At 43.9% G+C, this 12,232-nt stretch overlaps 1 protein-coding gene across 1 annotated transcript in view; it reads right to left on the bottom strand.

Annotated features, from left to right (window-relative positions):
- The window catches only part of il1rapl2 (interleukin 1 receptor accessory protein-like 2), a gene marked incomplete at both ends in the record, with an annotated part of 142,219 nt that overhangs the window by 12,830 nt on the left and 117,157 nt on the right, over window positions 1-12,232 (bottom strand). The window lies entirely within an intron of this gene.

Genomic DNA, 12,232 nt, shown 5'->3' with positions numbered 1-12,232 from the left:
GGCGGCTAAGTTGGTTTTGCACAAGGAAAATGGGGCCTATGTTCTCACTCGCCATCTAAATACACTTCACCACCCCAAATGACACACATCCATTCCATATCCTTCCACACAGGGCACGCATGGTCGGCATCACAAACTGGTGTGCGTTCAGGAGTAAAAATTGTATCTGTAATGCTTTGTTTACTGACTGTACCCCCTGGCATCACAACACCTGTAACACACACCAATGTCTACAGACAGGACCAGGCAAGGGGTGTTCAAAACAACATGTTTGACAAGCCCTGTTATCCCTGGCTGTTGTCAACTCATGTTGGGTAGCAACGCCGGAAATCAAAGGCTAGGATTTACTGTGATGATCCAAGAAAACAAGCCGGCGGGAACTTTTGGAGAAAAACAAACGCTGTTAAAAGATTAAGAGGCTTCGATCATAAAACGTTTAGCTCCACCATCACTCTACACCTGCATCGCTGACACTGTTGCAGTGTCACGTTAACCCCCCCCCCCCACACACACACACCCACCTCCCCCCAATTCCTCCCCCTGGGGCTGTTGGGAAAGCATTATTTTGGATTTTTCTAACTCTGTTTTAGGCGGAGTATGTGTGCCTATTTTTTTGTGTTTTTTTGTACATGTTCAGAGAGGTATGGGCAAATGAGGTGTGGCAGGCAAGGCTTTGCAGACGGCTCCGAAGGTCTTACAAGGAGTAAACGCAGTCACACGTTGAGCCGTTTGGATAACCACCCAAATCAACATGAGGTTGTGCTGTCGAGCTGACAGCTCACAGGGGCTGGAGACAGATGATCTGTGCAGCTATCTGGAGCCAGCCTTTAACGGCACCATAAATAATCCTCTCCGAGATAATAACGCTGAAAAAACAACTCTCCTTATTGTAAAGTAACCACGTAAAAACTAGTTTCAGACGGAGAATGAGGCCTATTTGAGAAAGTTCCATTTTCATATGATTCAAATTGTAGCTAGGAGGTGAGAAAGCGGCTCATTGAGCTAAAGGAACTGCCGTTATTCCTCATTGGCTGCTCTGTGCTCTGTTTTGCTCTGAGGAGGTGATGCTCCCTCATATTGTTACAAGAGAACCATTCCTCTGTTTTTTCCGCCATATTCTCCAGATGGAAAAAGACACTTCAATTTCCCCCTCACATCTTCCAACTCCAGATGTGCTGATTAAATGCAACTATTTTCTGAAAAGGGCCCTTCTGTGACCTGCTGACGGCTTTAATGACAAAGGCGATAAAGCAGCCCCAATAGCTATTAGATGGAATATTTCTGAAGAGATTTTCAAGAAATGCTTTGGTGATGTTCACAGGCACATCTACACAGGAAGGGGATGATTTGTTGTTGCATCATGGAAATGAATATATTTCAAGCAATATCAAGACTATACAAGAGCAGAGAGAAAGGTAATATGTGAGGTATTATAAATCAAAAAATATATACACTGCTTATTACTTTGATTATGGGAATTGCGGTGAGAATGCTAGATGCGGTGAAACTGTGAGTGTGAATGTAAGTATTTTATATTTATCGAGCAAGTAGCAATAAAGAAGTGCAGAGAATTGCACATGTAGAGGAGGTGGTTTGAAATCATGTGCTGGTGTTAACTCAAGTTTAACTCAAGACGTGTAAACTCAAGTGTCACCCTTGAATCTCGAGGATGTCTTCTCGGCCTAATGGTAGACTCATGGGAAACCCGAGTTCAAACTCCACCCATCACATTGGTGCCGTGACCCTGATGGGTCTTGCTGAGGAGAGGGAAATCAATGGTGAATTCATGTGATGAGGTAGCCCTACCTGAAACATGTAAACTCAAGGGTCTCCTTCAGACCTTAATGATGTCCTCTTGGAAGACACTTGGGTCTTCCATGTGGGAGACCCAGATTTGAACCCTGTCTGTCATGCACACATGCCTTGTCCTTGGTGACTTTGTGGGATGAACAAATAGTTTTTTTATAGGTGAAAAATGTAAACGGTTCCATATCCAACAACAGGTAATAAGGTTGAATATGAATACATATGGGCAATATGCTTCATGCTACCATCCTTAATGAGTATATCTGATGTTAAATCCCAATGAAAATACAGAACATCTTGGAGAATAGCATATAAGATCCCAACCTTGCCTACAATACCTTCCTCAAATCACCTTGGTTAACGAGGAGGGATCGACATGCTTCCACCTCGACACATTTTGCCACCACATTAGCTAAATTGAATCCTGGGGAGCGCCCTGTTAGCGCCGAAGAATAAATTATCAGGGCTGGGCGCCGTGCCTGGAAAATGTTTGCAAATGGAGCATTTCTAACATGACGCTAAGATGAGGTTGATGATTTTAATAACTGTAAACGGGTCGAGAGCAGCAGCAAATCCTCCAGTCCCTAATCAATTATTGTAGAACATAACTCACAATAATTACAGAGACATCAGCTGTTTAAAGCTGGGTCAACTAGAACAATATCCCCTCCAAGAACTGATCCCTCTTCCTTTTTTTTGGTGGGGGGGGGGCTAGACTGATGCATGGACCTTCTAAAGATCCAGCAAATCACAGCTCAGCATAGCAGGTCACTAAACAAACACTGCACACGGTGCAGGCTCCAACCGACTTTTCTTTTCTTTGTTGCAGGTTTTTGTCAATTCTAATTCTCCCCTAAAGGCAGCTAACCTTGCCACTCCAGCATTTCCTGCCTGCGGTGAAACAGGGGCAAAAACACTGCACGCTATTTACTCCCTCTGCAATTATTTCTTGCCCGTGTACCAATCTGTCACGATGCCTAGGTGTTAAAATTGACTGCTGTTAACAACCACTCCTTATTGGCAGAAGAACAGCCTGCTGGGTCTTCTAACTTCACAACCACGTCACGATGCCGGCTGATGGTGCCAATGCCCCTATGATGACTCATTAATATCATGTGTGGATGACACCAATCTGCATAATCGTTGCTATCAATGCGATGATGGAGATATTAACTACTAGTTTAATGGCTTTAATGTCACATTTACACTGATTATGAAGACGGACCTCTTTATTGCTCAGTGCAGACCTTGGACCTGGGGTGTTGGTTTTCCTCACTGATGTTCACACTAATGTTTGACCCAACATAACATTTTAAAGCAGCTGTTCTATCATTTCCAGTGTCATGTTAGCGGTATCTTTTTGCATATTTATATTTGATATGACTAGAGGCATACATTCACAGCACATTATTCTGTCTTTTTGTAGTATATTGGCAGCAAAATCATACTGGTCACATAACCTCTGGTGCAGCAGAACTTGACATGACTTACAGGTTGCCATTGTCAGCCATTTACCTGACAAGTACACAATGGGGTTTCTGTGCTGTGCTCTACATGCAGTTTGATCTCAGCAATTTCCCCTTTGCAGTCTACAGTATGCCGTGGGTGGTCATAGGATTGAGTGCTGGGTTCAGGCATGAATGTAACAGACAGAAAGAGAATTTGTCGGACGCCTACGAGTGGTGAGGGCAGGTGTGGTGTGGCGTGCAGCGAGAGGAGGTGGGTGCGTGGTGGTGGTTTGGGAGAGGTATTGGTATCATAGCAACGCGGAGGTGAAAGTAGATCATTCTGTAATCTATCAGCTCAGGTAAGTGTCATGTCTTGAATAACCTTGGGAAATGTGTGACAGTGGCGATGCGGCCGAGTCAACAGTCTAATTGGCCTGGATCTATCAGAAAGGCAGGGTAAGCAGCTCTCCGAGCCGCCCGTCTGCCTGATCGCCTTCTGCCCTGCCGGCTGACAACACCTGTCACCACCTTTCAACTCCAGATTGTCTTTGCAAAGTAATCAGAAGAGACTTTTTTCATCTTTAATTAGTGGTGATCCGGAGAGGTGAGCTGGTGCTCAGATCAAATAGGCCACTGGTGTCAGCAGTCGGTGTGTTTTAGGTGGCATCCTTACATACATAAATTATCTAAACTGCATACTGACCGACTGGGTTCGAACTTGCGACGTCCGAGTTCCACAAGACTGCATTAGCCCACTGAGCTAAAGTCTAGGCATTACCTTAGGGTTAGGGTTAGACCTAACAAAGTCTTCAGTTCCAACGTAAAATTTCACATCATGCGAGTGTGGTTAACTGCACCATTTCTGTTTTCAGAAATGTGGATGAGGAATCCTGTCAAGAAAGAACCGCTCGCCCCGTTAAGACAGTTGTGCGGATCTGAGAGAATTGGATAGGTATTACCGACAGTAAGCCAGGTACTGTAGAATCTCTACCATCTTGTTTACAGCTATCCAATCCTTTATGCAATCACGTTTATACAGAGTCTAGGGAGTGGGGCTAAAGGTTATGTCTGGATCTGGAGCCTTGGACTTACAGTATATAACAGGAATAAGCAGCTGTGGGCAACACCAGATGACCTAATTTTTAAAAAGAAAAATGGTTCTCGCTGCAGGAAGCACTGCCTAGCCTTCTTGAGGGTTCCCTGCACCTGACAGCACTGTGCACAGAGAACAGTTTTCATTCCTTTTCATAGAACCCTGTGCTTAACAGAGCATTAACCTAGGTGTAATACATAATGGAATTCCTGTCATTCACATTTGAAAAGAACACAGTCTGTTTGTTTCCAAATAAACAGGTTTAGAGGTTTATGGACAATAGTAGTAGTAGAGGAGACAGGGGAGGGCTTGGTGTGTGTGTGTGTGTGTGTGTGTGTGTGTGTGTGTGTGTGTGTGTGTGTGTGTGTGTGTGAGGGTGTGAGTGTGTGTGTGTGTGTGCGTGTGTGTGTGCGTGATGAGTGAGTGAGTGTGTGTGTGTGTGTGTGTGTGTGTGTGTGTGTGAGGGTGTGAGTGTGTGTGTGTGTGTGTGTGTGTGTGTGAGTGAGTGAGTGAGTGTGTGTGTGTGTGTGTGTGTGTGTGTGTGTGTGTGTGTGAGGGTGTGAGTGTGTGTGTGAGTGTGTGTGTGTGTGTGTGTGTGTGTGTGTGTGTGCGTGTGTGTGCACAGTTAGGGCAGTTCTCAGCCTTCCTCTAACCCACAGAGGACTTTGGGCCATTTCAGTGAGTCACCCTATTGTCACATGGCCAGACAGAACAGAACAATGTATTTAGAGGACATAGTTACACATGATATCTGCGTCCCCCATTTAACCATATTACCATAATGCAGTTACAGAATCGGTTAGATTAACTGAGACAATAACACAAGTGCTCTTCCCCACATACTGTAGTGAAGCCTGAATATCACCATGCGTGATACATTGAGGAGAAAGAAAGTACTGTAATTCACACTTTCCTCAAACTGTTCCTGAAAAGAGGCTGCCAGTACCTCGAGAAGAGAGAGATTAGGAAGAGAACTCTTATTGACATTGGCATGAGTACACAGTGGTCTCTCCTTACGGGGAAGTATGCTGTGCATCTGTTCACTTAGGGCTATTGATCAGCAGATAGCACCAAGAAGACAACATGAAAGCAGCCTGCAGCAATACTGTAGACCCATCCCAGCAGCATCACCCTCTGGCCTGCGGCCTGCGGCCTGCACGTGCACGTGCACGCGCGCACGCACACACACACACACACACACACACACACACACACACCCACACACACACCCACACACACAAACAAACAAAATCAATTCTGCGTGCTAGCATTTTGGCACGTTCAATATCAACATCTGTCCCAGTCAGAATTCTGACTGCTCATCCGAAGCGCCTCCCAGAGCCTGGCTTACCCACATCTCACATTTAGACGAGTCCAGAAACGGCGAGGGAAATTAACGAGGACCTGTCAACAACTGGGGGGGCGGAGGGGGGGGGGGGATTCCAACCTAAATACAATCAAGCAAGTAATTAAATGAAGAAATCCTCTCAGGCATCTCTTGATGTTGCTTCACACAATCGGTTGACAGACTCACTTTCCAATGAGATTTTTTTCCGAGAAAAAGGTTCTTTAGTTGAGGCTGCACGATGAAAGCATCACGTGGGCAAACTAGGGCAAATTGTAATGAGCTAGCTGAATCATGAAAGTTGACATGAAAATTACATGGTATCAAATCTTCATTCATCTAAAATCAAGAATTATGTGAAACAGATTCAATTCTATGTAAATTAAATGTATGTTAGGAAATGTGAGGGAGAGAAACAAGAAAGAGATGTTTATCTGAGAGACATAATCTGAGAGCATGGGGGAAATATATAATATATACATTTTCTTAACTGGACATATAATCTGAGTTTGAGCCAACCATTCCAGTATATGTTACCATAGGGGGTTCTGCCGAAGTAAATTGATTTTGCCCAACAACAATTACTTAGTGCATTAATTCTGCTGTTTTGCAAAACGTCCTCTTGAGAGTAGAGGAAGCCGCCAAACAGTTGGGGATATGCAGGGAGTTTTGGCAAATGAGTAATAGTGGAGCCCGCCTGGTGCTGCAGCTGTGCTGTGCTCCAGATTCTCATTGTGACTGGCTCATGAGATAAAAGTTACTAATATTCATGGTCTAACACTTCAGAGAGAGAGAGGGAGGGAGAGAGAGAGGAAGAGGGAGTGGGAGGGAAAGAGAAAGAGACACACACACACACACACACACACACACACACACACACACACACACACACACACACACACACACACAAACAGACACACACACAGAATTGTTCAAGTGTTTCTTTTTTCTCTCTTTGTCTCATGTTTACACTTCAGATTTCCCCCCTAAAAACATCTTAGGAACATTGTAAAAAGGCGCAATAGCTGTAATTATATATTTGAGTGGAGTGTTCATAATAGCAGCCTGTTTCCCCAGGCTGTTTCCCTAGCTACAGTAGCATGAAGATGAAAGGACACAGGCAGGCAGGGATGAGAGCAGTAAGGCCAGTGATACAGACAATGTGGAACAGGGTCATGAGGTTCAGGTCTAACCTGAGTCAGGACTTCAAAGCACTGAGATGGGGTGTGTGTGTGTGTGTGTCTGTGTGTGTATTATTATTTATAGTAGTGAACTGCAGACAATGCATGGCTCACGGCATATGTGGCTAGCTATGTGGATTAGGGTCACACAGGGTGAAATGCCATTGATTTGAATGAGCATTGCTCAAAGACGCACATCACTAATTTCACGCACACAGACACACACACAAACAGGGGGGGGGGTTGTTTACAGCAACAAGGACTGGTGGTGTCGAGAGAGAGAGAGAGAGAGAGAGAGAGAGAGAGAGAGAGAGAGAGAGAGAGGCCGTTTTGACTGCTGTTGACTCTGAAACAGGACTGAGACAAGAGCAGGCTATATACAGTATGTGTATGTGTGTGTGTGCGTGTTAACATTCCCTACAACTTGGTTTGTTGTTTTAGGTGGTAGAGTAGACTCTCTCTGCAGTCACTCCACAGTCACATATGTGCCAGGGCTTCAGAGCTGGGGGGTAAACAGCCTCCTAGGCAGCCAGGAAGCAAACATCTGAGAAGCCCAGGCACCATCTGCACAGACGGCAGCTGCGCTGCTGTGGCACACTCCAGACTTCATCCTCAGCTGCACCAGGCCAACCTCCCTCCCATCCACCCCTACCTGGTCAAGCCCAAAGACACACAGGACAGGGCTGGACACACATATGCACGCACACGCACACACACAAACACACACACCCACACACACAACGTTGAACATCCTCACCACCTGGAGGTCTCAGATGGATGGACAGATGGATGCAGACAGTAAATATGCTGTCTTTTTAGCAAATATAGATAGGATTTGCTTTGTTTATGTTGATTTATTTCTTATTTGTTTGTTTGAACAGGGCAGGGGGTACTGTAAAGGTATTGCATCTCCTATAAGCATCCATTTTTGGTCACAAGCTTTGACATTCTCAACTTGGCAAATCTCGTAAAAGCAAAGTATGACTGGACTACTATTAACTCCATATTACTGTAAGATATTAGCATTAAAACATGGTGATATCACTAAAATTAGGAGAACATTCGATTAGCATCAGGTAACTGAGAGCATTTTCCTAGTATATGATGAAGGGAGAGTGTGAGATATACATACACATATATTCGTATGTTTGATACTTTTGGTGTACAGTCCTGTATATCCAGGCTCTGTATGTAAACAGAAGTTTCTAAAGTGTAATGTGTGGCATCCGGACCTCAAAGTTGCCGCACAAACTATTCTGGGAGAGAAAGGAATATTTACACGGAGTTACAGTATCATTCCTGGTGGAAATTGATAAACTGTGCTCAATATCCTGTCGTACAGGAAATTAAGTTGCCACGGGTTGGAGCGAATCCTCATATCTGTTCTAAACTAGGGTGAGGGTTGACATCTGGAAAACTTCCAAAGCTGTAATAAGTAGAGGTAAAGTAAGCCCAGTCCAGTCTCAGCATTGGGCCAATCTTGACAGATATCTAATTAACAAGTACTCAATGGATAATAACCTAAACATGATGGGGTTAATGGCCATCGTTAAAAAAAGATTAATTTATATTCAACCTTATCTCAAGTTTGTGCACAGGTTAATTATATTTCCAGCCTTTCGGGCTATTTCAAAAGCACGACCAACCAGATTACCGAAATGAAGAATCATCAAGATCTTGATACAGAGCGGGTCACTTTCAATTCTTGTATGCCACAGTGGATATCATTATCACCAGGGAGAGAGCACAGGGGCCTAAACTCAGAATAGCTAGGACCGTTATAGGCCAAAAGTGACATAATTGGGTAACAGCAGTTATTGATTGACAGCTCTTACCAGGTCTGGCCACTACAGGATTCTCTCCATTACCGACTGGAATATCAACTATTCGTGCATGGTTAAGTGGTGCAAGAACGAGAGACAAACTATTTCACTTAAGCCAATTCCCATCCGATTAAAGGTGTGAAATGGTGTGAGAATGGTCAGGGACTGCTCTTCTGGGACACAACAGTAAGTAGCAGAAACTCTTCGACCTGAGGTTAACTCCGAAGCGAAGAACATGTCATGAAAATGTGCAGCAGAAGTAAAGGTCTTGAAGTGGGAGAGAGGGAACAGGGCAATGCAGCTCTGTATGAATTAACCTTCTAACTATCCAGGCTCAAAAGAGAGGTGGACTTAGAGTGAATTCCCAGTGGCAATTCGGGAATTAAGACTCCGGCACTACACAGTGGTTTTTTAAGTTCAGAGGTGACATTCTGAATGTGTTGGGTCAAGGACTTAGGAATTAGGTCAAAGGCTTCTAATATATAAGCTTTTCATATGATCAAATCATGAACCTCAAAGGTTTTTTTTTCCTAGGGATTTAAACTTAATAAAAATCCAATTTCGCTTGATATCCTTTGGTTTTTGGAAGAGATTGGTGCGGCATTAGGTTTTTAACTTTGATATGGTCCCTGCCATGTGGCAACTCCAGAAACAAGACAATATATGGCGAGGGTGCTAACGATACGGTGTGATCAATAGAGGTAAAAATTAATCCCTGCTGCATTTCTCGTCTCAAACACAAACAACTATGACACAATGATATTGTGTGTTGTTCCGCTAATATCATCTCAGCTTGGAGCAGAGGTGTTGGACCGACCAAGCTTGTGTGTCTGATGGAAATAGAAAAATACACAAAACACTCATACACCACAAACATAAGAACATGTCATACGATCAAACAGGAGGAAGTTCACACTTTAAAGGAGACGTGATAGGTGACATACACCATTCATGAAGGATGGTTTATGCCCCAAGTTCGACAACAATTGTGGTTTCCTCTTACACTTGACCAAGTCACTGAGCAAAACTGTGACTTTTTGAACTCCACAACTCTTAATGACTTAAGACAACCACATCACATGTTGACGAGTTTGGTAATCACCTTACCTGGGTCGAAACAGCATTTGAAAAAGGGTTTGCTTGGGCTTGCCTGAAGTACCAGATGGGAAGGGTTTGCAATTTTGAGACTTTTCCATTGGCTCCATTGTGGCAGGCAAACTCCATCAAGCACAGCAAAGTATTTTAACCCAACTGTTTGAACCCAGGTTTGATAACCACACTTGATGTTAGCTTAGCTATGCATATCTGATCAGCATGCTAGTAGGTCACAGAACGCAAGACGCAAATACTGAGAGATTTGCATCCATAAGTGAAATTATCTACAGAATCATGATAGTGTGTCAAAACTGGTTCTGGGTAATATAGTCACACCATTTGGTTTTCTTTAGCCCCCTAATGCAGATAAGCAGAGTCTATATGATCATATTTTCTATTGGATCTTCAGCATGTTTTCTCAAATATCGTCAGTCTGTGGGTAAGTGGCATACTGTACTCTAAAGCTGTCTCATCAAATCTTGCATAAAGGCCATTAACACGAACATTAAAAGAACTTAAAAGAACATTCAAGATTCTCATCTAGAGCTGTATTGAGACTCCCTTCACACTTGTAACTAGATATAGCCTGCCTCTATAACACATGTATTTATTCTAGTACTACACATAACACATTTCACAAAATTAGTCTGGATGAACAGTATAAGGGGCGTCTTCGAAGAGTCTAGTGTCACAACCTTGTAATGATTTCCTAGTGCTACAAATGCACAGCAAAAAAGGTATCATGCCATTTCCATAAGAGGTTTATTCATGACTCAACGAGACACAAAGAGCCTCTTCTGCGGCATTTGACAGTAAAAAAAGAAACCCTGTCCAATTTGCATTTTAAAAGAACACCTGTGATGGGCATAAATGTGTTGTGAAACAAATTGTGCTAATGGCCTGACATTTTCATGTCACTTTGTCTCCTTTCAAAGCAAGCTTTTGGAGCGTCACGACCGAGCGTCTGCCTTGCCATACTGGGTCACCTGCATGGTGATGTAACCCAGTTCCCAGCAGCCAGTGAGGGTGTTAATACAGATGGAGGTTCCTGTGTTTGGGGCACACTATAGAAGGTGACCTTCCACCCTGGGGGCTGCCCATGCCCAGTCCCTCTACGCTATCTCTTTTTATTGAATAATACCTACTCTCTGGAACAGTGCCCAAAAAGTTGATTCCCCGCCACCCCCCCCCCCCCAGGGTGACAGAGGTAATCCAATTCGATTTTATTTCCTCTGTTCTTTTCATCTCAGGCCATATTGTTTGACAATTTGTAAGAGATTTCCCAACCTGTACTTAGGGGGTAGTGGTTGACCCTGATGGAGTGCTTGACTTTGAGGCCCCCCTGAGTCTTAGCTGAGTGAAAGATAGAGCATGTCTCTTCACGAAGGGATATGCGCGTGTGTGTGCGTGCGTATGTGCGTGTATGTGTGTGTGTGTGTGTGTGTCTGCGTGTGTGTGTGCGTGTGTGTGTGGGTCTGCGTGTTTGTGTGTGAGTTGAGGCAGGCTAGCAGGGGACAAGGACAATCTGGGGGGCAAGGGCAGAGTCTTGTTCAGACATCAGACATCAAAAAGGTTAATGCTGACGGTGCCAAACAGCATTACAACCTTTGTACTAGTTAAGCTGACAAAGAAATACTAACCAAAACCAAAACAAACATTTTTTGTAAGCTATGCAGCACTTAACTCACTTTAAAGTCGAGATAAAAAGACACAAAGTGAAGTACATAATGATTATCATATGATATCTGATCTCAAGATAGTGCTGCACTGTGTATTGGACCAAGAAAACAGAGCCAAACTTCAAATATCTGGACAAAGGTGATTTCTACAAGTTGATTTTCCCCCCCATGTCAATGACCGTGCTATTCTCTCACCCGATACATAACACGTTCCTCCACACTCTGGAAGAGAGCTTTGTGTTTTAGCAGGCAGCGCACGCAACATGAAAGGACTGGGAAGGGAAGACTGGGAAGACTTCTTTTACACATTCCTAATAGAGCTACACTCACGAAACACTTTATAAGGAACACTATATTAATACTGGGTAGGGCCTCCCTTTGACTTGTGACGGGTGACAGGTCAATAATAATGTACCCCACCCCCGGTAGAAGCTATGACCTTTACTAATTTGTAGCCCAGGGGCATAAACAAACCCAAAACATACAGAGCATAAACATTACAGAAAACAAAACATGACCTTGAGGCAAATGCTACAGAATAACAACCTACAGTTTGTGTGAAAAAAACCTGCGCTTGAGGGCACCCACATTTACACAATGCACAGTTGGTAACCCCCCCCCCCCACACACACACACACACTTCCTCACCCCCTCCTCTTCCCTCCAATCAAGGTTGGAAAAGCTAATAAACATACGTATTTCTCCTCGCGTGCAATTCTGATGACAAATGATAGTGAAAAGAGAGAGGTTCCTACTCCGAGC

The sequence above is a fragment of the Argentina silus genome (assembly GCF_951799395.1).
Source record: "Argentina silus genome assembly, chromosome: 15".
NCBI lineage: Eukaryota > Metazoa > Chordata > Actinopteri > Argentiniformes > Argentinidae > Argentina > Argentina silus.
Note: the sequence above shows the minus strand (reverse complement) of the source record. Positions and strands in the feature narration are given on the sequence as shown.